We start from the raw sequence: 22,744 nt of genomic DNA on the forward strand, positions 1-22,744 counted from the left end.
CTTAAAAACACACCTACTTTCTTGTCTAATCTTTTATTTTCCCCGGAATTAATAATTGCCGTTAGGGCTTACTTTGCTCTGTATCTTTTTAACGTCGTAAAATACAGCATAAGATTCACCATTTTAAAGTGTGTAGTTTAGTGGCATTTAGTACATTCTCGAGTTGTGCAACCATCACCACTTCCTAGTGAAGCGTAGTAATCCCTCCTTTGGAAACTGCTATTTGAACTACTCTGTTATTCTTAGGCAGTCTCTTATTCTGTAGGTCAACTCTGTTGTGTTTAGATAGTCCCTTATTCTGTAAAATAACTTTTAGTTTGAATAATAGAAAAAGATAAAAACTTAGCTGTCTGACCTTGCAAGCTAGCCATCTGACGTAACAGGCTAATACTGGTACTGATAATTCCCATATTCTTATGCCAAGTATTGGTTCATTATATATTCAAGGTTACAAACTGTCTGTAACAATAACCTACACAGATCTCCTTGTGAAATCTGCAGACAAAGAAGCTCGAAAGGTATAAATACGGGAAACTTCCTGGATGTGGTTGCTGAGAGATTTGGGAAACACCTCCCTCAGGGCCTGCGCAAATAAAGACTCCTAATTAATTGACTCATTAAGGCGTCTCGTATCTATCTCGCTGATTTACGATACAACACTAGTTGTAGGATATTTTTATCACCCCAAAAGGAAACCCCATACCCAGTAAGCAGCCATTCCCCGTTCTCCTTTACCCCTCGGTACCTAGCCACCACCAGTCTGCTTTCTGTTCTGGATTTACCTATTCTTGATATCTATAATAATAAAAGCATAATATGCTAATTAGACCAGACGTCCTTCCGGACAAGCTTCTGGACAAAAGCTGGGGCTGCAAGGGAAGCTGGTGCCGGCAGCCAGGGGAAGGAAGGCCTACTTTTGCACGAATTTTGTGCATCGGACCTCTAGTTTCATATAAATAGAATCTATTACTAATTATTTCTAAATGCCTGAATTATCTCTGTAGCATGCCTATTAATATTTTCTAATTGTTCATAATCAGTTTCAGTTTTTATTTTACTTTTCCTGGAATCAGTTGCCCTTTGTCCTGTTTACTTCCATTGGACTGGCTGCTGCTCACTGGGGCTACTGCCCAAGTACCATCATGGACTTCTTTTGCTGCCCTTCCATGTTAGAGTCCTGTGACTCCTGGATCCTGCGTTTTCCTCCTTATTTCACTCTTGCTGTAGCATGTGCTGCAGAAACTTCCTGAGAGTGGTTGTTTTGGAGCTAATTTTTGAAAAATCTAAAAGAAAGGACTTTTCCTCCACATTGAAGGGGAGATTGGATATAGGATCTGGATTTAAAATATACCGTGTTTTGTTGTTTTGATTGCATTGGAAGGGCCCACAAATGTTTTGTGGTAGGAATATTTTGGTCTTTAATCCATTGGAATTTGGATATATGCTATAATTTGATCTAAATTAATTTCCCCTTCAAATATTGAATGATTTCCCCCACTCCAAATTTGACAAATGAATTTTCCTTTCCCCACTAAAGCCTCTTTTCACTGCATATTTATGGATACCAGGATTGTTTTGGGGGTTGTGTATTCTGTGTGTGTGTGTGTGTATGTGTGTGTGTGTGTGTGTGGTGTGTACATACTGACACATACTGGATTGGTTTAATTCTTGTGGACTTTAAAAATGTATATATATTTGTATTGATTTTAGAGAGGAAGGGAAAGAGAGAAACTTCAATGATGAAAGATCATTGATTGGCTGCCTCCTGCACACCCCCTACTGGGGATTGGCCAATGCTCAACCACTGAGCCACACTGGCCAGGCTTCTCATGGACTTTTGAATTTCCTTTATTATATTTGTTTTCAAGTACTACGTGTATTACCTATGTGACCTTCAGAAAGTGACCTAACCTCTTTGAACTTCATTTTGTTAGCTGTAACAGTTTGCTTTGTAAGCTGCAGACACCAATCTGCCTTTAGCAAAACTTGGAAAGCGTGCTGCTCAGACTCATTTTGCTCCTCCACATCCATTCTCTAACATTCTCTCTCCTGCTGTGTCCTCTGGGGCTGACCTCTGGACCGGTTCACCTTTGTGTTCTGGCTTTTGATTGTTTGGCCAGTGGTCAGAAATCAGAGCAGTCAGAGGTTGGGATATTCGTTTCCCCACCCTCTCCCTGCCAGCCCTGGGAGTTATTGTCAATGGTTTTACTCCTTTTTCTACCATCACAGACCTGCCAGGTGTCCCCTCTCCCACAGCGACACGGCTCCGCCAACACCATTGCCCTCAGTCGGCAAGTGCAAATGGCATTCTGTTAGCACTTCCTGGTTCACCACCTTCCCTCCTTGATTCCTTACCTCCAGGAGTCCAGTTAGGTAGGGGAAGTACTCAGCTGTCTGGTCAGGACACCTAGACAAGTGCTAGAATGAGTGAACGTCAACCATTTTTAGGCTTTTTGTTTCTTGACTCAAAATTAAAATTTTGCAACAGCAGGCAGTTGGCCTAGCATGGGTCATTTAGTTGTCCTTTGGCTTGGGGAGAGCAGGACAGCTGGATGCATAGTCCTAATGCTGAAATCGAGGGAGGAGAGTTCCCTCGATTGGGAAATCTGAGCGATACAGGAAAGAAATATGGATGCTGGTCAGTCAAACGGTGCATTGCCACACAATAGCATGGTAAGATTTGTCCCATACACTTGTAAAGAGTACAGAGAAAAATTATAAAAGTAACAGTGCTTAGCACATGGTAAGGGCTCAGTATTGACAATTGTTATTAGGGTGTTTTTCATATTTTCTTAAGTGAAATTTAGGAGCATTTTTCAGGTTTTTGAAAAGGAAAGTTCTTTGGGATTTTTATCATAATCACCTTAAATTTATAAATGAACGAGAGGCCCGGTGCACGAGATTTGTGCACTCAAGGGGGTCCCTCAGCCCGGCCTGCACCCTCTCTCAGTCCAGGAGCTCTCTGGGGATGTCCAACTGATGGCGGAGCAGACCTAAGCCGTCAGTCGGACATCCTTAGTTCTGCTGCTGTGGTGGTGGGAGAAGCTCCCGCCACCACGGCGGCACTCACCAGCCATGAGCCCAGCTTCTGGCTGAGCAGTGCTCCCCCAGGTGGAGCACCGCGTTGAGTGTCTGCCCCCTGGTGGTCAGTGCCTGTCATAGCAACTGGTTGTTCTGCTTTTCGGTCGATTTGCATATTAGCCTTTTATTATATAGGATTAGGAAAGAACTAATTTATAGTACTTAGATATATTTATCTAGTTATATGATTTGTTCACATATGTATACTTTTTTGCAAAATTCTGTAGTTTATTTCCTGCAGTGTCTTAACAACCTTTAAATTTATTTCTATATATTTTATGATTTTAGTAAATAAATGGGATTTCCCTCTCTTTTTGTGTAAGTTATTGAAGAGGCCACTTATTTTCCCAAGGTATATTAGGTTTGAAAATAGAAACACGGATCCTACAACGACTCAGCCATTTGCTGGTTGAAGGTCTTTAGAAATCTGGCCAGGTATCGGTTATAATCAAAGTGTCTTTACAGTGTTGACCTGTGGGTGGCACTGTTGGTCAGAACAAATGACTGGCAGGGACGTGTGTGTGTGTGTGTGTGTGTGTGTGTGTGTGTGTGTGTGTGTGTGTGTGTGTGTGTGTTTTGTGTTGACGCTGGTATCCAGGAGGTCACCATGGAAAAGGTTTTCTATTCAGACTGAGGTGCTAAACTCGACCCACACTTTTATGAGCTGCTTTCCATTCCAGCACTGTTGGTAACCTGCCTTCCCTCTTTTCCCTGTGACAACTACACAGATCACCGGAGCTTCAGGTGATTACTCTTCTTGGGTAAACCACAAGCCCCAAAATGTTAAAGAGAAGAAACAGTGTTTGGCTGTAAGTGCAAATTAGTGTCTTTTAAATTAAGAAACATGGTTTTATTTTCCATTTACTCCCCCACGGGACATATTACTTGTTTTGCTTACACTTACATGATACTACATTCCAGGCATTTTTCAAAGCATTTGACAAATATAAACCCACATAATACTTGTAACAACTCTCCGAGGTAAGAAACATTGTGATCCTCATTTTATTAGTGGGGAAACAGGTACAGAGAAGTTAAGTAACTTTCCCGAAGTCACACAGCAGGTAAGCAATGGGGCTGAAATTGGAACTCAAGCACTCTGGCTCCAGAGTTAGTGCTCTGGTGATATGAATTGCCTGAAATTGTGGGATTCTCATAATGCCCTTTTCTGTCTGTCCCTCTTAATTGCTGACCCTTTATGATTTTTTTTGTAATGTTCTTTATTTTTCATTTTGACATAATCACAGCCTTAACGAAAAATTGCAAGTACAGTACAGATAATTTTCCCTCTATGTGAGAGACTGTGCTGCTGACCTGATGCCCCATCACTCCAAATACTTGAGTGTATAATTCCCATAAACAAGAGCATTTTCCTAGATGACTACAATACAGACATCAAAATCAGGAAATTCTTGGTATGTTACCAACATATAATTCTCAGGTCCTATTCAACTTTTGCCACTTGTCCCAGTAATGTTCTTTCTAGCAAAAGGAGCTGTGTTGTCCTGCCTCCTTAGTTTCCTTTCGTCATCTTGCCTTTTGTGACCTTGACACTTTTGAAATTACAGGCCACTATTTGGTAGAATGGCCTTCAACATGGTGTTTCCTGGTGATTAGATTCAGGCTGTGCATCTTGGGTAGTACAATCACAGAAGCGATGCTGTGGTCCCCTCATTGCATCCCGTCGGGGGCACATGATTGTGATCTGCTCATTACTGAGGAGGTTTGTTGGGGAGCACACGAGACTTTGTTGAAACGTTTTTAAGGAGGACATTCCGAGAAAAGGGAAGTGTGTGGAAGGCCGCCTGCCCTGTTTATCGGAATTCCGACTTAGGGGAGTGTCGATGGCGGCACCCCTAATTATTCCTTGACCTTTCCAAACAAGCCTGTGCATGTGCAGACCCCTGGGTGTTTACTGGAATCCTTATGCTTAATCCCTGGATGCCCTTGCCTAGTGGACAATGTAAGCACATGTGTCCTCCCAAGATTACTCACCTACTGATTGTATCTAAAGATAAAAATTCCAATAAAGGCCTAATGAGGCAGGCAATCGAGGCTGCCTGGCTTCTTCAGCCGGGCCGTCCCTTAGCCCTCTCCCCCACAGTGAAACTGTGTCGGAGTAATCTGTTCATCCGTTGTTCAGGGCCTGCTGGTCAGCTCCGACAGATGTTAACATTGACCTCGATGAGGGTGGTGTCTGCCAGCGTTCATCGTAAAATATTCCCCCTTGTAAATTCATGTCTTTTGTGGGGAGGTCCTTTAAAATTACCTCCATGTCTTGTTCCCCATCAAACTTTCTATTCACCTATTTGCATGTCCTTACAGTTCCCTACTTGATCCAATAGGGGTAATTCCTTTATTACATTACTTATTTTGATGCTTAAAGTTTTGGTGTCTCTGATAGGCCAGGAGGATTCCCTTCAAATTGGCCTCTGTGTCCTTTGGGTGTGTCCCCATTCTCTGAGCACTTCCTTACTTTCTGGAACAAGCTGTTCTAGGTCCTTCATGTCCTTTCCCTGTCCCGCCCTGGATCAGCCATTTCTCCAAGGAGCCCTCCTTCCTTTCAGTCAGGAGTCATATTTAGAAGCTCAGGTCTGGTGTAGACATGCCTGTGGACATAAGGACATCACTGCTCCCAGGTCCTTACCATGGACGGGGCTGGTAATACATGTGCACACACAGGCACACTCCATCTGCTTGTATTGACAACCACGAGTTCACATCAACACTTCCACGTTCAGTCCAATGTCACAATGTTCATTTCAGTTCCCCCCTTGCAGTATTTTCAACTCGTCCCCGAGAGTAAGAAACCTACCTCCTATTACCCTCGATGCGTTTTCTCGTTGGTGAAACCAATCTCCCACCTCTGGGTGCTGGTCTGTCCCCCACATGGATGTCTTCCTCCCCCGACTCCGGCGCTGACACCCACGCGCAGCTGCTCCTCCGGGACAGCCTCCTCCCCCGTTAGTGGCTTTAAGACTGAGCTGTTCAGAAAGAAAAGAGGAACTGCTGGCCTTGCCTTAAATGCAGAATTTTGAGTCGGCATCAAAATGGCACTTGACTGCCCCCCTCCTGCCCACCTGCCGGTGAGCAGCGATGCCTGGGCTTCAGCGGGTGCCCGAGGTGGCGCAGGCCTGGGAGCGAATGCCCGTGTCCTAGGACAGCACTGCTCCCAGTGGGCTGGGCTCCTGGGGAAGTCCTGCCTCTTGGGGCCTTGGCTCCCTCATGGATAGAAGGAATGGACCGGACCAAATCTGAAGTCCAAAGCTAGTGGGGCCCGGGCCAAAATGGGTCCAAGTACTCATTTGAGGGCTAGTATTTTAAAAAATCAAAATTTCTTTAGGTGGGAGCTATGCACTCCAGTTGGCCACAGGTGGGCCACAGCTCAGATGGTCCCATTTCTTTCCCACACTCCCTTCCAGCCCAAGGATTCTACAGCTATATTCTGTAGGTTCTGAGGAGTTAGTCTTGCCTCAAACTACCCAAATTTTTCACTGAGGACAGTGTTGTGTGTGTGTGTGTTTTTTCTTTTAAATATGTTTTTTATTGATATTTTTAGGGAGAGAGGAAGGGGGTGGGGAGAGAGAGAAACATTGATGTGAGAGAGAAACATCAATTGGCAGGGCACCGAACCCATAACCCGGGCATGTGCCCTGACTGGGAATCAAACTGGTGACCTTTTGGTGCACCGGGACGCTCAACCAACTGAGCCACACCACCAACCAGGGCAAGGACAGTGTTTCTAACAGGAAGAGTGAAACAGTTTATAGACTTCCAGTTAGGGCCCTGGTATTACTTTTTTTTTTTTTAACTATATATTTATTGATTTCAGAGAGGAAGGGAGAGAGAGAGAAACATCAGTGATGAGAGATAATCATTGATCAGTTGCCTCCTGCTTGTCCCCCACTGGGGATCAAGTCCGCAACCGGGGCATGTGCCCTGACCAGGAATTGAACTGGGATCTCCTGGTTCATAGATCGACACTCAACCACTGAGCCACACCAGCCGGACAGGGCCCTGGTATTATCTAGAATATTATTCCAGCCCTAACCGGTTTGGCTCAGTGGATAGAGCATCAGCCTGCAAACTGAGGGGTCCCAGTTTCGATTCCGGTCAAGGACATGTACCTTGGTTGCGGGCACATCCCCAGTGGGGGGTGTGCAGGAGGCAGCTGATCGATGTTTCTAACTCTCTATCCCTCTCCCTTCCTCTCTGTAAAAAATCAATAAAATATATTTTTAAAAAATATTATTCCAGCTGCTCTAACAAAGACTGCAAAGAATAACAGTTAAACAAGATAGTTTCTCCCTCTGATTTAACAGTCCAGGGATAAAAAGTCCAGGGTGAACTGGTGACGCATGGTGTCAAGGCCTCAGGCCTCCATGCGCTGCGTAGGGTAACGATGGCCAATGGCCACCACACAGTTCAGCTTGTGGAGGGCACTCTTCCATTCAGGGGTGTCACTCGGGAGTTGTACACTCACATCATGCTGGCGGGACTTAGTCACGCAGCATGTACAGCCGAATGGGAGGTTCTTCTTGGGAGTCGTGTATCTAGTCAAAACGTGGGAGTTCTGTTATGTTGAGAGAGGGCAGAATGGATATTTGAAGGACATTAGTAGCTTCCACCACAGCTTTTGTTAAAAATACTTGCCTTGCTCACTGTCTGGAATATCCTCTGTTGCATGTCACTTTCTTTTTAAGAGGACATTTCATTAGTACACATCAGTCACCGTAAACACCTTTGATGAAAGGTAGTTATATTGCAGTAATTCTGAAAAATGGTTCCCCGGGGATGCTCTGCTGGCTAGACACACACAAATATCTCTGCCCTTTGCCCTTGTACCCACACTCTCTGATGGAGCTGATTGCAGACTCGCTCAGTTTGCTATGCCTGTGGGCCAACGTGTACTTTTGAGACACCGCCAGGGACTTGGCATGCCCTCTTTGCCAAGTATCAAAGGTTTGCCAAGCCTCTGATTTTGAGGGTATTTCCATGCTGCGGGAGCGCCAGGGACTGACCGGCTGGCCGAGGCCTCTCCACGTGGTCCCTCATCCTGCAGGAAGGCAGCCTCGGCTCGCTCGCTCGCATGATGGTGGAAAGGTTACCAGCAGCAAGAAAAGTGCTGCACGTCATTTTACTTCCCTCATGCTATCTGATAATCTGCCAATTAGGAATTCTTTTAGATTCTACTATCATTCCCCAGGGCTATCCTCATTCATCCCTTAGTAAAAAAAAAAAATAGAAGTAATCTTCCAAAAGCAGCCAATCAGGGAAATGTCCAAGTTGCTTGGACGGAGTGGGAGGTGGAAGAGATGAGTTTGGACAAGTGGGACCGTGGGAGGAGGTGGAGTTGGCCAAGGTGGGCAGGAAACCCTGTGGGCAGGGAGTGGCTACCAGAGAAGGAAGAGCTGGTGGAACGGAGGTGGGAAACGGGGCCGCTAGGCAAGCAACCAGTGCAGGAGCTTCCTTCAGCATCGCCGCTGGGCTCTGCCTGCCGCTCTCTGGCTCAGCGGATTCTTCATCTATTGCATCAGGGCTGTCAGAGGAGCTGGACTCACTTCCTGCCGCTGGGCCAGGTAGCACTGGCGAAGTCACATGTCTTCCAAGACTCAGTGACCGCTTCTGTACAAAGGGAGTGATCCTCCTACCATGCGTCCCTTCCCAACACTGTCGTAAAATACAAATGCAAAATGGAGTGTGAAAACTTTCTGTGTGGAGAATAACAGACAGGAGCTATTATCGACAGACTCCCTGCTGTCTGTGTGCAGCTGGTCTAGTGTCCCGGAGGCACTGATTGAGTTGAGAAAGGCTCACAGGTCTGGACCAGTGGGAGTCACCCCTGATTCAAAGGTCATCCCTTCAGCAAACAGAGTCAAGTGGAGGCCACAGAGTCCGGGTGGGAGGGGTTAGACTCCTGTTCAGCAGGGGCAGGGCCTGGGCTTTCAGAGTAGACACCTGCCTGGAGAGGCAGAGAAGGAGATGGACAGGTGTCAGGTATATAATCAGAGAAACGCCCGAGGCTGGGCCCCTGGAGTGTGTTGGGTCTCCAGGCTGCCTTTGAAGGAAGGAGCTCAGGAAGTCCCAGCCCAGGGCTTTTGACAGAGACCCAAGAACCGTGGCAAGGACTGGTTTTGTCTTGGATTGCAGGAAGCCAAATAGCCACCCCACTGAATCTCTCTCAGCTTTAGACCTGGTTTGAGCTGGTGAACTCACATTCAAATTGCTTGGCTTTCTGCCCTGGCCAGTGTGGCTTTGTTGGTTGAGTGTTATCCCATGCACCAAGAGGTTGCCGGTTTGATTCCCAGTCAGAGCACATACCTGGGTTGCAGGTTCGATCCCCAATAGGGGGCATGCAGGAGGCAGCTGGTTAATGGTTTTCTCTAATCAATGTTCCTTTCTGTCTCTCTCCTTCTGAAGCAGGAATTTTAGGGGCACATAGGCAGGCTTAGGGATTTTTTAGAATTGGGGTCCATAGAAAAGGCGCGGGGCTGCAGACTGGGAGAAGGTACATTTCCATAACACAAGGACGCCAGGTGCAGTTACATCTCCATAAGACAAGGGAGCAGCAACAGTTGCATTTACATAAGACGAGGGAACTGGAAGTAGCCAAGAAAGGTCTATATGTACAAAATAAAGAGAAGGAAGCCCTTCACTCAGAAGGAGAAGGAGACAGCCCAAAGGGAATAGGGAAACAATAAGGAAGGAGGGGGGAGAACCTCACATGTCCCATATGAGGTTGGACCTTTGAGCCCAGGAGTTACTATAGTAACCAGTCTAAGGGAATAGTGATCCATCAGAGGGGATATCAGGCACCAGGATCTGCAGCTTTTAAAAGCCGTTGGGAAGAGGAACCCAGTGGGACTTTTCCCCCTCCCCAAGTGGGAGTCAATTCCGTGGGACTCTTTCCTCTCCCCACGTGGGAGTCTGTACTTGTTCTTCAATAAATCCCCACCTGTGCTATACCACTTTCTGTCCGTGGATTCATTCTTCGATTCCGGCGGACAAAGAATCCGGGTTCCAGTCCAAAAATTCGCTATCACTTCCCTTCCTTTCTCTAAATTCAATAAAAGCATATTAAAAAACAAAACAAATGGCTTGGCTTTCAGCTGTGAGTAATCCCCTGGGTGGAGTAAGGAGACATTTTCTCCTATTTAGTGTGTCGTTCGAGTGTGCTACTGACATGGGGACTTTTGACTGTGGGGTAGGAAGTGAGCTTCGCTCAGTCTCAGGCAGTGCCTCTGAGGAGCTGTGCCTGTGTCCTTTTTGGGGTCTAGACGCTACATTGCCTTATCTTTTCCGGGGATAGTATGAGGGGACAGTGTCTCGGGGAGGCACTCTGCTCTAGTTTATGCTGCAATTGAGAGAATCAGATGTTAATTTTATACTACATCTCTCAATATTAACAGCTTTCATTTTAAAAATATAGCAAATGCTTGTAAGAACAATCAAGATGATTCATTGAAGATTGAGTGTTATCTTACTTGCTGAGATTTTTGAGTGTTATCTTACTTGAGATTTTTCTTACTTGCTGCAAGGTAATGATCTGTTCCGGCTTAAAGCATTAGGCATGGCATGATCATTGCCGTGTTTCCCTGGTGTTTTAATTCCAGACTCCGGATACCCAAAGCAGTGATCAGATGATTTTAAACCTCTTAAAATGGTGGTGGTGGTGGCGGGGGCGGGGGGGGACCTCTAAAGAAGAAGTGCCAAGGATTTATCTGTAGCTTCTGGACAGGAGGCCCTGCTGCAATGACTCAAATTTTTATTCCCCTCGACAGACCAAGATGTTTCCTCACCGCTGCCTTCTCAGCCTCAGCCTCTAAGTAAACAGCAAACCCTTCTAGCATTTCCTGTGAACAAAGGTAAGCTCCGGGCCTCCAGCCTCGTTCCCCATTCGTATGTTTTGACCTCTGCGGGATCACACTACCTCCAGAAAGCACAGGCCCCGGCTGGCTGCAGCTGGATCAGCCTCCCCAGGAACTCTCCCAGTGCCTCCCAGACCTTCCACACCATAGAGACTGCACAGCCTGTGTGCCTCCACGGTCCTGCGGCTTCATAAATAACCTAGTCAGCCTCCGCGTCCCCCCACACCCCCAACAGGATGCCCCTCTGTGAAACGCTTTCTCTGAAGTAGGCGAAGGCCTAATTGTGCCCTCTGAGTTACCTAAACCACTTGAAGGGCTTGCATTTTTAGTAGCTCTGAGAAACAAAAGGGGCTTTGTAACCGGACAAACATCGCCTCCAGCGGAGTTCCTCTGGCTGACCTTTGTCACTAAGCAGCTCAGTGCCAGTGGCCTGGGCTCCTCCTCAAACAGTCACCCCGGATATGCTGTGCACTGCACTTTGGGGCTATAATTGGACTTCCAAGGTCTATTTCTGCTTTATTTCTTTTTCTTGTGTGTCTCCCTTAATAACAAAGAAGTTTTTTATGACCATTCTCACCACAAAGTCAAATTCACTTTTCCCTCTTTTTGCCCCCCCCCCCCCCCCCCCGTGGTTAAATGTCTGTTTCCCTCCCTAAATGAAAGCCCTATGAGGTCAGAACCTTGTCTAGATTATTCAAGTTCTCCATCTCTTCTGCATCTAGTGAGATGCCTGGCACATATTATGGGATCAGTAAGTGTTTGTTGAATAAGCAGATAAATGGATGCTTTGTGGAGGTTTTGGCTTCTTTTTGTTTGTGTCTGGGAGGAAAAAAACTTCCTCTACCTTCTTAAGTTCTTTGACTGGGACCTGTGTATTAAACTGGAAAAAAAATTAATAGGAAAAAAAGAATACAAATTTATTTGATGTTACTATTTTGTATGCACACAGAGTTCTTCATAAAAATGAAGATCCAAAGAAGTGGTTAAGCTTGGGGGCTTACACACCATTTAAACAAAGGGTTAAAAATTGTGGAGAAATACAAGACAAAGGAAAGGGGTTTGGGCTAGGAGTGGTAAATTGTGGGAAGTAAATATAGGGGGGAGCTAATGGAAGCTAAGGGGTATCTGCGGGGAAGCACGGGACTTGGTTGCAATGTCTGTAAGGAGGATTCCCTGAAAGGCCGGGGGCCACTGAGGGGACCCTGCTGAAGGCGGCAGCCCCTGCCTTGACTTTTCCCAACAAGTCCGATCCCCCGGGTGTTCTGCTGGAATCTCTATGTTTAGTCTGTAAAGACCTGACCTTGTAGAAGCATATACTTTCTCAAGGAGACTTTACCCTGCTGATATTATTTAGAAGTTAATTTGAGTTCAGGCTGTTGTTACAATAAAAGCCAATGACGCCCTAGCTGGTTTGGCTCGGTGGATAGAGCATCGGCCTGTGGACTGAAGGGTCCCAGGTTCGATTCCGGTCAGTTTCCCTGAGACTGGGTAAAAAATTTATAAATGGGCATTTTTCTAACAGGAAAGATTCTTTTGGTGAAAAAGGAAAGAGGTTTATCTGCCTTTTGTCCATTTAATTCACGGCCCTAAGAACCTAAGAAGGTAGAGGAAAAGTTCCTGTTTATCTGAGAAAATGGGGGGGACTCTTGTCCAAAGCACATTCCCACATCTCACTTCAGGCAGACATTTTTATAAGGAGGGAGAGGGGAAGCAGAACAAAGAGACCAGGGGGAGGGGATTTAAACTGTTCTCTATGTCCATTTCAATAAGGACCTCAAAGCAGGCCAAGAGATGTTCTGGTGTGCATCATCGTGGTCTTTGTCAACCTGGTTCTGCACTCGGTCACACTGTTACTGCATCGCCTGCAGACTTGTGAGTCCTTGCCCCCCTTGCAGGTAATGGCACTGAACTTGGCCAAAACCTCACTGTTGGTAAGTCACAGAAGAACAATCCGAATCTAGAGAGCATGGTTCCCGAATCCATGCCCTCAACACTTGCAAACTTTGCCTTTGAGCTCATAAATTTACCATCTTCAGTAGAGGATCCCTTCTCCCAGAACTCCTGAGAATATCACTGCCCCTTGCCTGGGCTGAGTCTGATCTGAAAATGCAGAGTTCTTGTCGTGCTAATGGATGAGTGGCATGCATTTCCACAGACTTGATATTGTAGGGGAGGAGGAACTTTTCCTCTACCTTTTTAGCTTCTTAGGGCCGTGAATTAAATGGACAAAAGGCAGATTAACAGGAGAAAGTGTATTTAGATTGTGTTTATGTTAATAATTTTATACATATGAGGGACTTCACAGTAAAAAGGTGAAACCCCTAAGAAGCAGTTATATTCGGAGGATTATATAGCCAACTGCATAGGAGAAAGGGAGGGGAGAAAACTCTTCTGGGAAAACAGATGACCTTCAGGGAAGATAAATGGTCCCTAGGGGACAGGTGGAGGTATGCTAGTCCTGACAATGTCTGTGTGGGTGTGATTAGGTTGGAGTTCTTCTCAGAGAGATTTATGACAATGGAGCTTTTCTGGGAGGCTCTGCTTCTAGGTAGATAAGGAATTTCAGGGACTCAAGTGCCTTCAACTCAAAGTAATTCTTGGACCAAAATGGCACATGTTGGGATGTCATAGTGTGGTCCTTTTAGTATGCCTGACTGAGTACTAAGTTTTCAAGGGACCTAATAAATGTATATGAAGACAATCTTACTGGTAAGCAAATCCCTCGTAGGGAGGTTTCATCTTTGTGCAGGTAAAGTGTGGAGACGTTCCCGTGGGGACAGAAGGTAGGTGTCCAGTCTGGGGAGGCTGTCTGGCGGGAGTGGCTGCTGCCGGTGGCACAAGGTCAGGGGAGGTGCACAGGGCAGGCTCTGAGAGGCCGGGGCGGGAGGGAGGGCAGAGACAGCTCAAGGCTGGACAGTGCATGATGCATGCTCCCCTGGGGATACGTCACATTGCCAGGAAACTGATACGTTCAGGGACTTGTACGAGGCCTTCTGAGGAAACTGATGGGGGTAGTGGTGTCCAGGGACCAGCACCGACAGACACAGAAGTGGCAACACAGGCACGAAGAAGGAAAAAAATGAGGACAGTAAACCTGTTAAACAGAAAAATACATTCTTCTTGAGCAAACACTAAACACTAAAAATGCATGTGTTGGTTAATGTTGCGTCCACTTGGCTGGGCTAAGGGATGCCAAGCTACCTGGTACATATTTCTGGGTGTGTCCTGAAGGTGTCTTGGGAAGAGATGCACATCTGAATCAGTGGACTGAGTGAAGGTCACCCTCCCGGGTGTGGTGGGCGTCCAGGCGATGGGGCCAAACAGAACAAACAGGGCAGAGGCAGCGTGAGGCTGCTCTCTCGGAGCCGTGACAGCCTCTCCTCCTGCCCCGGGACTCTGGTTCTCAGGCCTCTGGGCCCGACCGTATGGCACCGCTGGCTTCCTGGTTCTCCAGCCGTGCAGACGGCCCATTACGGGACTTAACCTCCATAACGTGTAAGCCAGTTCCCATGATAAATCTCCTCATCCTCTGGTCTGTTACTTTGGAAAACTCGAATGCAATGCACTGGGCCATATAGGATGCCGTACTAAATTCCAAAGGGAACACTATCAGTCAGATTATGTTATCGGACCATAATTGCCAATAACATTAGAAACCCGTAACAGAAGAAAACCTTAAGCAGTTTCTATGTTGGAAACCAAACAACATCACTGAAGAAACTTGAGATTTAGAAAGAACTCATCAATTTAAAAAGAGCCTCAAGCCGAAACCGGTTTGGCTCAGTGGATAGAGCGTCGGCCTGCGGACTGGAAGGTCCCAGGTTCGATTCCGGTCAAGGGCATGTACCTTGGTTGCGGGCACATCCCCAGTAGGGGGTGCGCAGGAGGCAGCTGGTCGAGGTTTCTCTCTCATTGACGTTTCTAGCTCTATCCCTCTCCCTTCCTCCCTGTAAAAATCAATAAAATATATTTAAAAAATAAAATAAATAAAAAGAGCCTCAAGTTAAGGATTTGGAACCGAGTGACAGGAGAGGCAGGCATCCCAGATGTGCACCCTCAGGGACTGAGGCGAGGTTAACCCAAACCCCGGAGATGCAAGGAGGCCAAAGCGGTCAGGCGGGTGTGGACACTGGACCTGGCCTGTTGCTGGAGAATTCTGGGGCCTGGCTTTCAGTATTTGACCTCCAGTAATGCTGCGACGTCTTTAATGAGCATGTGCACATCGAGATGCTTGGAATGTCCACACTTTTCTTCAAGGACATGTTTTGTGAATTACCACTTGGGTGGCCCTCAGGCTCCTGGGATGGTTCCGGTTTGTGCCTGCTGTCCCGGCAAAATTATTAATGGCCCCATCTTTTACTCCTTGAAGTGTCATGGTGTGGATGAGAAATGATGCCATTATCCTCATGGTCAGTCACCACTTAAGTTGGCCATGACCTGGAGGTGTTGCTATTTTGAGATAAGTCATGTATTTGTAAAATTATTAATTTATAAATGTATTTTTATTGATTTCAGAGCGGAAGGGAGAGGGAGAGAAAGATAGAAACATCATTGATGAGAGAGAATCATTGATCAGCTGCCTCCTGCACGGCCCCTGCTGGGGATGGAGCCCACAACCCAGGCATGTGCCCTTGACTGGAATCAAACCTGGGACCCTTCAGTCCGCAGTCTGACGCTCTATCCACTGAGCCAAACCAGCGAGGGCTGTTTGTAAAATTATTATTACAGTTTTGTTTTGGTAGTTGTTTTGTGCTGAAGTAGTTGCTCCATTATTGCCATTTTGATTGATTTGTTCCTCTCCTTTAATTCTTTGTTATCCAGCTTCCCCTTCCCATGGGAGAGTTGGAATGGCGGGCAAGCTGTGAGGGGCTTGGTCTCCCCAAATGGAGTAAGTTCAAACAAAGTTGGAGCCCTCTTTCTGTGAGGCCACCTCCCTGCTGTGAGGCCGGCTTCCTGCTTCAGTGCATTTTCATTTCTGAGCCAGAAGAGAACACAGCTTAAGATTCTCAACACTAAGTTCCACCAAGAAACGTCTTTTCTTTGATGTGGATACAGTCTGTGTGCATTTCACCCAGGTGCAGAAGAACCGCGAGGATTACAAAGTGGAACAGACTGACCTGATCCATCATCTAGCGCGAGAGCCTCCCTGTTCTTGGAGCCGACAGTGTAGTGGTTTTGAGGACCCCTGCCTCCGGTTTGGGACCACAGACACTGCGTATCTCCGGAGATGTCCTCGGTCTGTGGTCTGCCCGAGACCGGCACCACTGAGGTCACATCAGTGGAAATGTCGGCTTGAAATGTGCGCTGGCATCCCTCAACGAACATTCCTACTCATGCCCTGTATTCATGAGGGTATAGACCATTAATCACTCTGGAATAGGCATAACCAGTGTATTGTGCGAACCGTGAGGGCCAGACCTGGTCATGACCTCGGAGCGAAGGAGAAACCTGGGGCGGCCTGAAGGGTGCAGGCCTGACCCGGCTGCATGCAACGCTGCTTCCTCTCTGTCTTATAACGCATGGCCTCGGAATTTGCTTGCAGTGAGCGTTCCTTTGCATTCCTAAAGCACCTCATGATTTACAGCCAGAGCCAGTTTGGGTTTAACGATTTTACTCTGTTGTGAGCGAGTGACGTTAGGTTCCCACACCCACCACCAGGAATTGTCATTTAAGAGATCTGAGGGGAGTTCAGAATCTGTTCCCACAAACATCTGTCTTCCTAGGACTTAGCGGTGGGCATTCCTTGGGCCGCACTGTTTCGGAGGGGGAGCCAATGCCTTTAGTCCCATTGCCAGTTAATCCCTGGGAAGCTGGCATTGCGGGCTGGAAGGGCCGGTCAGGGAGTTCCTCCTCGGGCTGGGCCTGAGGTCTCAGACGGTCAGGTTCAGGAAGAAGGGCAGACAGAGCCGTTCTGTAGGACAGGCCCGCGTTTCTCCACGGCCAGGGTCACCCGGGGAGCAGTGTGCGTGGGAAGAAGAGCCCCTAACGCTTCAGGTGCTCCACCCTGGAGCAGCGTCCTGTCCCAGCGGATTCGCCCAGGTCTCATCCAGGGACTGCTGTGTCTAGTTACCCTGCTTGGTGCTGGATTCATCATTGGTGCCAAGTACCAAGAACTAATATTATGAAACACGGAACAAAAGTGTTTATGGGATCCTGAATCCTTCATGGAAACCAAGGTCATGGGAGGAAAAAAACCATGTTCAATGCTTGTTCATTTGCTCACCCCCGCGGCGAGGTTTAGACGTGTGTGTGTGTGTGTGTGAACAGCCCCGTGGGAGCGCCCACATTTGAAAGGAAGCAGAAGCATCTAAAGCAAGTTCCTTTCAGTCAGTCCCGGCTGCGTGGCCTCCAGAGAATGACTTGACTTCGCTGTCTCAGCCCCGGTTTGTGAAGCTGGAAGTGGAGGGCGGGGGGGACATATTTGGTCCTCTATAAACGTCATGGGTTGACTTATTAATATTTACCCAAAGGTCAGGAAGTCTTTTATAGTCTTCCTGGCAGGACCCGAACAAAAGACTATAAAAATATTGATTTAGAAATAGACACACCTCCCACTTTTCCAGGAAGATCATGTTCCCGGTTCTGTGCATCTGCCTCGGTCGCAGGTGTGGCCATGTGGGAACACTGACTTGGCGGCCTTTCACACAAATCTAGTCAAGCCATGACGCTTGTTCATTTCAGAGAAAACGCAGCTCCTGGTGCCACTCTCCCTTTATAGTTTTATGCCCTTTTATAGCTTTTATGCCATTTCACATTCATCCCCACTGCCCCAGCCAGCATTTAGCAAACTTTTAACCTGCATTTAGGCTCCATGTGAAGATGGAAGGATCTGGTTCTGATCGGACCCTGTCGTGCTCTTTCCTTCCCTGGTGAAATCAGGGGAGGGTGTGTTTCCCGATCCTTCTTCCGGAGACTGTCACCTGATGTAAAGTGTGGATTCCACCCAATTTAACACTCCGCCCTCAGAAGGAGAATGCGCCGGTGGCTCAGGAAGGTTTGCAGTGGCTCCGAAGATCACCAAATTCATCTCACCTTCGGAGACCTGTTTTTGTATCATTTGGTCTTTGAAAGTAATCATTATCCCTGACACTGAAAGTACAAGGAAAAAGTACAAGGAGGCCTGGGTGGGCTCAAGCCCCTCAGAGAGCCCATCTACAGTGTTATTTTTCTTATAAAACTTCATCCCAAAATCCATTTGGGCAATAGGATCAATACCGTCACGAGCCTGCAAGATAGACCTGCCTTGAGCTGAATTTCATGGTGCAGCGTTAGAGAAAATAGCGTTCGAGGAGACCGTCAATATCGTATTCTACTCACCGATCCTTCGGAAGGCTGGGGAATACAACGGGAAATCTCTCTTAAGGTTCCCAAGAGTTAAAAGCAATGACAGCTAAAGGATGTGTATGCTGACCCAAAGCTTAGCCATTCCTTTACGAGAGGGCCAGTGGGATTCTGCGCAGCGGGAGGCCTTGGAGCCCGGATGGAGACCAAGTTCCTGGGCTCCAGCCCGAGAGGTGACTGTTGTACAGGGAGACGCGGGTAGAAGTCACCTTGTGTTTAATTGCAAGTTAATTCCTCTCTCTCCTTGTTATTTAATTTTCTTTCCTCCGGGGTGACTTCAGGATTTACGTGGCATTTTATTCAGTTCAGCAGCCACTTGGCTTTGCTTGTGCCATCCGTGCTCGCCTTCACTTTCCCTCTGTCAGTAAACTCCCTTTCTGGAACAACAGTCTGGCAAACAAGTGGAGTCACAATATGCTGGTCTGTAAAGCCGACAGCACAGCACACCCTCCGCTGGATTCACCCAGGTCACCCGTGTCAGGGCCCGAGCATCACCGTGTGGCTGCTGTTCTGGTTTCTTGGTTTATCAAGAAATGGCTTCATTTCCCACGGGTGACTTTACCTCTTGAATGGAAATCTGCCACAGCCTTAAAAACGAGGGGGAGTGCCGTGGAGGACATGCAGATGGCTCAGGCACCACCGTTCTCTCCTGAAACAGCAGCGGATCTAATGCCAAGTCCTGGAGATTCACCCCCCTCCCCCGCCCCGCCCCAGCTGACCGGCTCTGACTGATTCATCACTGACCGTTCACTAAATAAATAGCATTTGAACAGGTCCATTGCTGATGGGGAGGCAAACTGGAACTTGTGAATATTTCTCTCTCTCTCTCTCTCTCTCTCTCTCTCTCTCTCTCTCTCTCTTTCTGGAAGTGCAGCCTGAAGGGCTCGTGTCTTGGCTCTGCATTCAATCTGAAACAACCCATTGAAATTTTAATCTTTAAATAGAGAATAAATGTCGAAGATCATGACGTTGGTTCTGGGCGCACCCGCACGGACTTCCCTGCACCGGGCTGCCCTGTCTGACCCGCACCTCCCTCCTTGGGGAAGGGGTGGAGGTGGGCAAGCTGGGCCTCCGGGCGGGCCTGCAGCGGGGCAGGACGCCTCCTGGGTTTACAGAGGACACCCAGGGCCTCCTGGGCAGGGCTGGAGGGCCGGGGCCCCTCCAACTCCTGGGGCCACCAGGGCTGGTCGGGCAGGGTGGTGGCAGAGTGTGCAAGTCCCCAGGCACCTGGGAGGGCTGTCACCTCCGCACCCTGAGTGAACCCCTGGGGTTGGGGGCTGCCGCTGAGCGCCGGGCTGCGCACAGAGAGGAAAAGCGAGTCCGCTGCCCCTTTTCGCCGCTCCTTGATCACTAAGGCCAAGCACCTGCCAAACACCGGGGCGCGAGGGATGCTGGGAACGCCGGGAGCGGGCGGCGGAGCGGGCGGTGGGTGCAGGCGGGCTCCACGCAGCGTGCGGAGGTCGCGGTACGCCGGGGTGGACACCACGCATGTGGGACGTTGATCTCTTCCCTGTCAGGTAAGGATGAGAACACCTTCCTTCGTGTGGAGTGTGTAGCGTCGGGTTAGACAGAAACAGAGTTGCGTTTCTTGTCTGCGTTCACGTGTATATAGAAGGGAGTGTATGGCAGCCGCGTCGCCAGCTGTTCAGCTTTGTCCCTTGGCCCCACGCCCCACGTCTAGACTCCGCTTCGCGGCGCTCAGGCCGAGATCCTTGCAGCCGTGTTGTTGCCAGCGTCTCCCGGGTACACTGGGCGCGCACAGGGCATCAGCGAGAGCCGCGAGGCTGCGGGGGAGACGGGATTGCGTCTTCCTGTTTGCTCCCTGAGAACTTCTTGAATTCCTCCTGTGCCACCTTTTTCTCACGTCTTCACCTCCACGTCTTCACCTCGGTAATGACGGCAATGGTGGGGGATTCCCGTAGCAGCAGCTGAACCCAATTTGCAGTTTTCCCCACACTGGCAGGCCCGGCCTCCTTGGGCCCGCTCTGTGGCATCAGCCCACCTGGTGCCCCTCCTGAGCTTCCAAGCTTTAACCCTTTCTTTTTCTTTTCCTTTTTTTAAAATATATTTTATTTATTTTTTTATAGAGAGGAAGGGAGAGGGATAGAGAGTTAGAAACATCGATGAGAGAGAAACATTGATCAGCTGCCTCCTGCACACCCCCCACTGGGGATGTGCCCGCAACCAAGGTACATGCCCTTGACCGGAATCGAATCTGGGACCCTTGAGTCCGCAGGCCGACGCTCTGTCCACTGAGCCAAACCGGTTAGGACCAAGCTTTAACCCTTTCAACCGCTTCCCTCGGGTTCCCCAACCCGGGTTCCCCGCCTCCACACTGTCTCTGGGCTGTGCTTCCCTCTCCCGTCACCGAGGTAACAGCCTCTCTACCGGGGGCACCGCCCTGTACCTCGTTTTCTCTGGGCTGGGACTCCCACTTTCAGCCCAGATGGACTGACAGGGACTGGGTTTGATTTCTCACCTGTGTCAAAAGTTCAGCAATAGCTGAAGAAAAATAGCCAATGAGTCACTGACGTGGTAGTTAGTTTATGGTGCACACACCAAGAGTCCCCAAACCGGGAACACTCAGATCCAACGCGGCGTGAGCCTCAGAGCTTTGTGTATTGTTGTGGAGCTGCCCTTACAGTGAGAGGCCGCGACTGTTGACTCTTCACAGCGATTAGCTATCATGTTAGAATTGTTTTTAAACCATAGGGAGTTGGTCAGTTATTACCTCGTATCAACCTTGGGAAACAGCTTAGGTTTTGCTTATAATTTCCAGAGGCATAAATAAGAAATGACCCAGGTCAAGTTTGACTTGCAAAATAAGCTAAATTAAACTTTGTTTGTATGACTCAACTGGTTTTGTCTGCTCAGGGGATTTTCATGGCTGGTCTCCATTTGTTTTTTATTTCAATGCCTGAAACAACCAGAAAATCCAGACAATATGTATAAAAAATGGTTTTCAAGACACTGGAAATCCGGTAATGAAAAACAGTTAACACCTGATGCCGCCTGCGTGGCTCGGTGGTTGAGCGTCGACCAGGACATGTACCTGGGTTGCGGGCTTGATCCCCAGTGTGGGGTGTGCAGGGTGATTCTCTCTCATCATTGATGTTTCTATCTCTCTCTCCCTCTCCCTTCCTCTATGAAATCAATAAATATATATTTAAAAAACCAGTTAACACCCGAGAGAAGGGAAACAATGGAGGTGCGCCCTGTGATTGCCTCCCCCACTCCCCGCCCCACTGTCTGGAGTTTTCAGGGAGGGGAGCCAGGCAGACATTCGTTACAGAGATGGAGCTGGGAGTAAGCTGAGCTGAAGTTTGCAGAGAGAGCACTGGAGAGGAGAGAACCTCTCTCTGAAAGACATAAAGAGAATGAAGAGACAAGCCAGTCTGGGAGAAAATATTTATAAAATTATGTATCTGAGAAAGGACTTATATCCAGAATACAGTATAATGAACTCTAAATCTCAATAATAAGAAAATAGTCCAATAGAAAATGGGCAAAATATTTAAACAGACCCTTCGCCAAAGAAGATATACAGATGATGTCAAATAGCATACGGAAAGATGTTCAACATTAAGTCATTAGAGCTCTGCAAATTAGAACTACAACTAGGTACCCCAGAATTTGAAAAGCTCCTTGAAAATGTGAAAGACCGATATATCAAATGTTGGTGAGGATCTAGAAAAACTGTCACTCTCATACCCTGTTGGGAATGTTAAATAGTACATTTTGGAAAACAGTTTGGCAGTTTTTTAACTTAATCATATACTTTCCTTCTCTAGACCTAGCCATTCCACGCCTAGGTGTTCACCCAAGAGAAAGGACAGTGTGTGTCCATACAGAGGGTTGTACAGGGATGTTTATAAAGCAGCTTTGTTTGTGATAAATAAAAACTAGAAACACCCCACAGGTTGATGAATAAGGAATTTGTGGCATGTATGTACAATGGAGTACTACTTGGCAATTAAAATGGAATAGAATATGGAAACATGCTATAAGTAGAAAAATCTTAAAATAATTATTCTGAATGAAGAATCCAGATCAAAAAAGAGTACATACAGCATGTTCCATTTATATAAAATTCTAGAAAATTAAAACCAATATATAGAAACTCAAAGCAGACCTGTGGTTGCTTGGGGCTGGGGGTGGAGGTACAGTGAGAGGCACAGGAGAGGGATTGCCTAGGGCCATGGTCGGCGGCTCTCGAGCCACATGCGGCTCTTTGGCCCCTTGAGTGTGGCTCTTCCACAAAATACCACGGCCTGGGTGAGTCTATTTTGAAGAAGTGGCGTTAGAAGAAGTTTAAGTTTAAAAAATTTGGCTCTCAAAAGAAATTTCAATCGTTGTACTGTTGATATTTGGCTCTGTTGACTAATGAGTTTGCTGACCGCTGGGCTAGGGATTACTTTTGGGAGTGATGGATATTTTTATTATCTTGATTGTAG

General features: G+C 47.6%; 1 protein-coding gene across 1 annotated transcript in view; it reads left to right on the forward strand.

Moving 5' to 3' along the window:
* ALDH7A1 (aldehyde dehydrogenase 7 family member A1) overlaps nucleotides 1-11,149 on the forward strand; it is a 52,885-nt gene extending 41,736 nt beyond the window's left edge. The window contains exon 19 of the mRNA XM_079779492.1: nucleotides 10,863-11,149. The gene's annotated coding sequence lies outside the window, so the exon portion shown is untranslated. The remainder of the gene's footprint in view (nucleotides 1-10,862) is intronic.
* The last annotated feature ends 11,595 nt before the right edge of the window (nucleotides 11,150-22,744 follow it).

Source organism: Cnephaeus nilssonii (assembly GCF_951640355.1).
Source record: "Cnephaeus nilssonii genome assembly, chromosome: 2".
NCBI classification, from domain to species: domain Eukaryota; kingdom Metazoa; phylum Chordata; class Mammalia; order Chiroptera; family Vespertilionidae; genus Cnephaeus; species Cnephaeus nilssonii.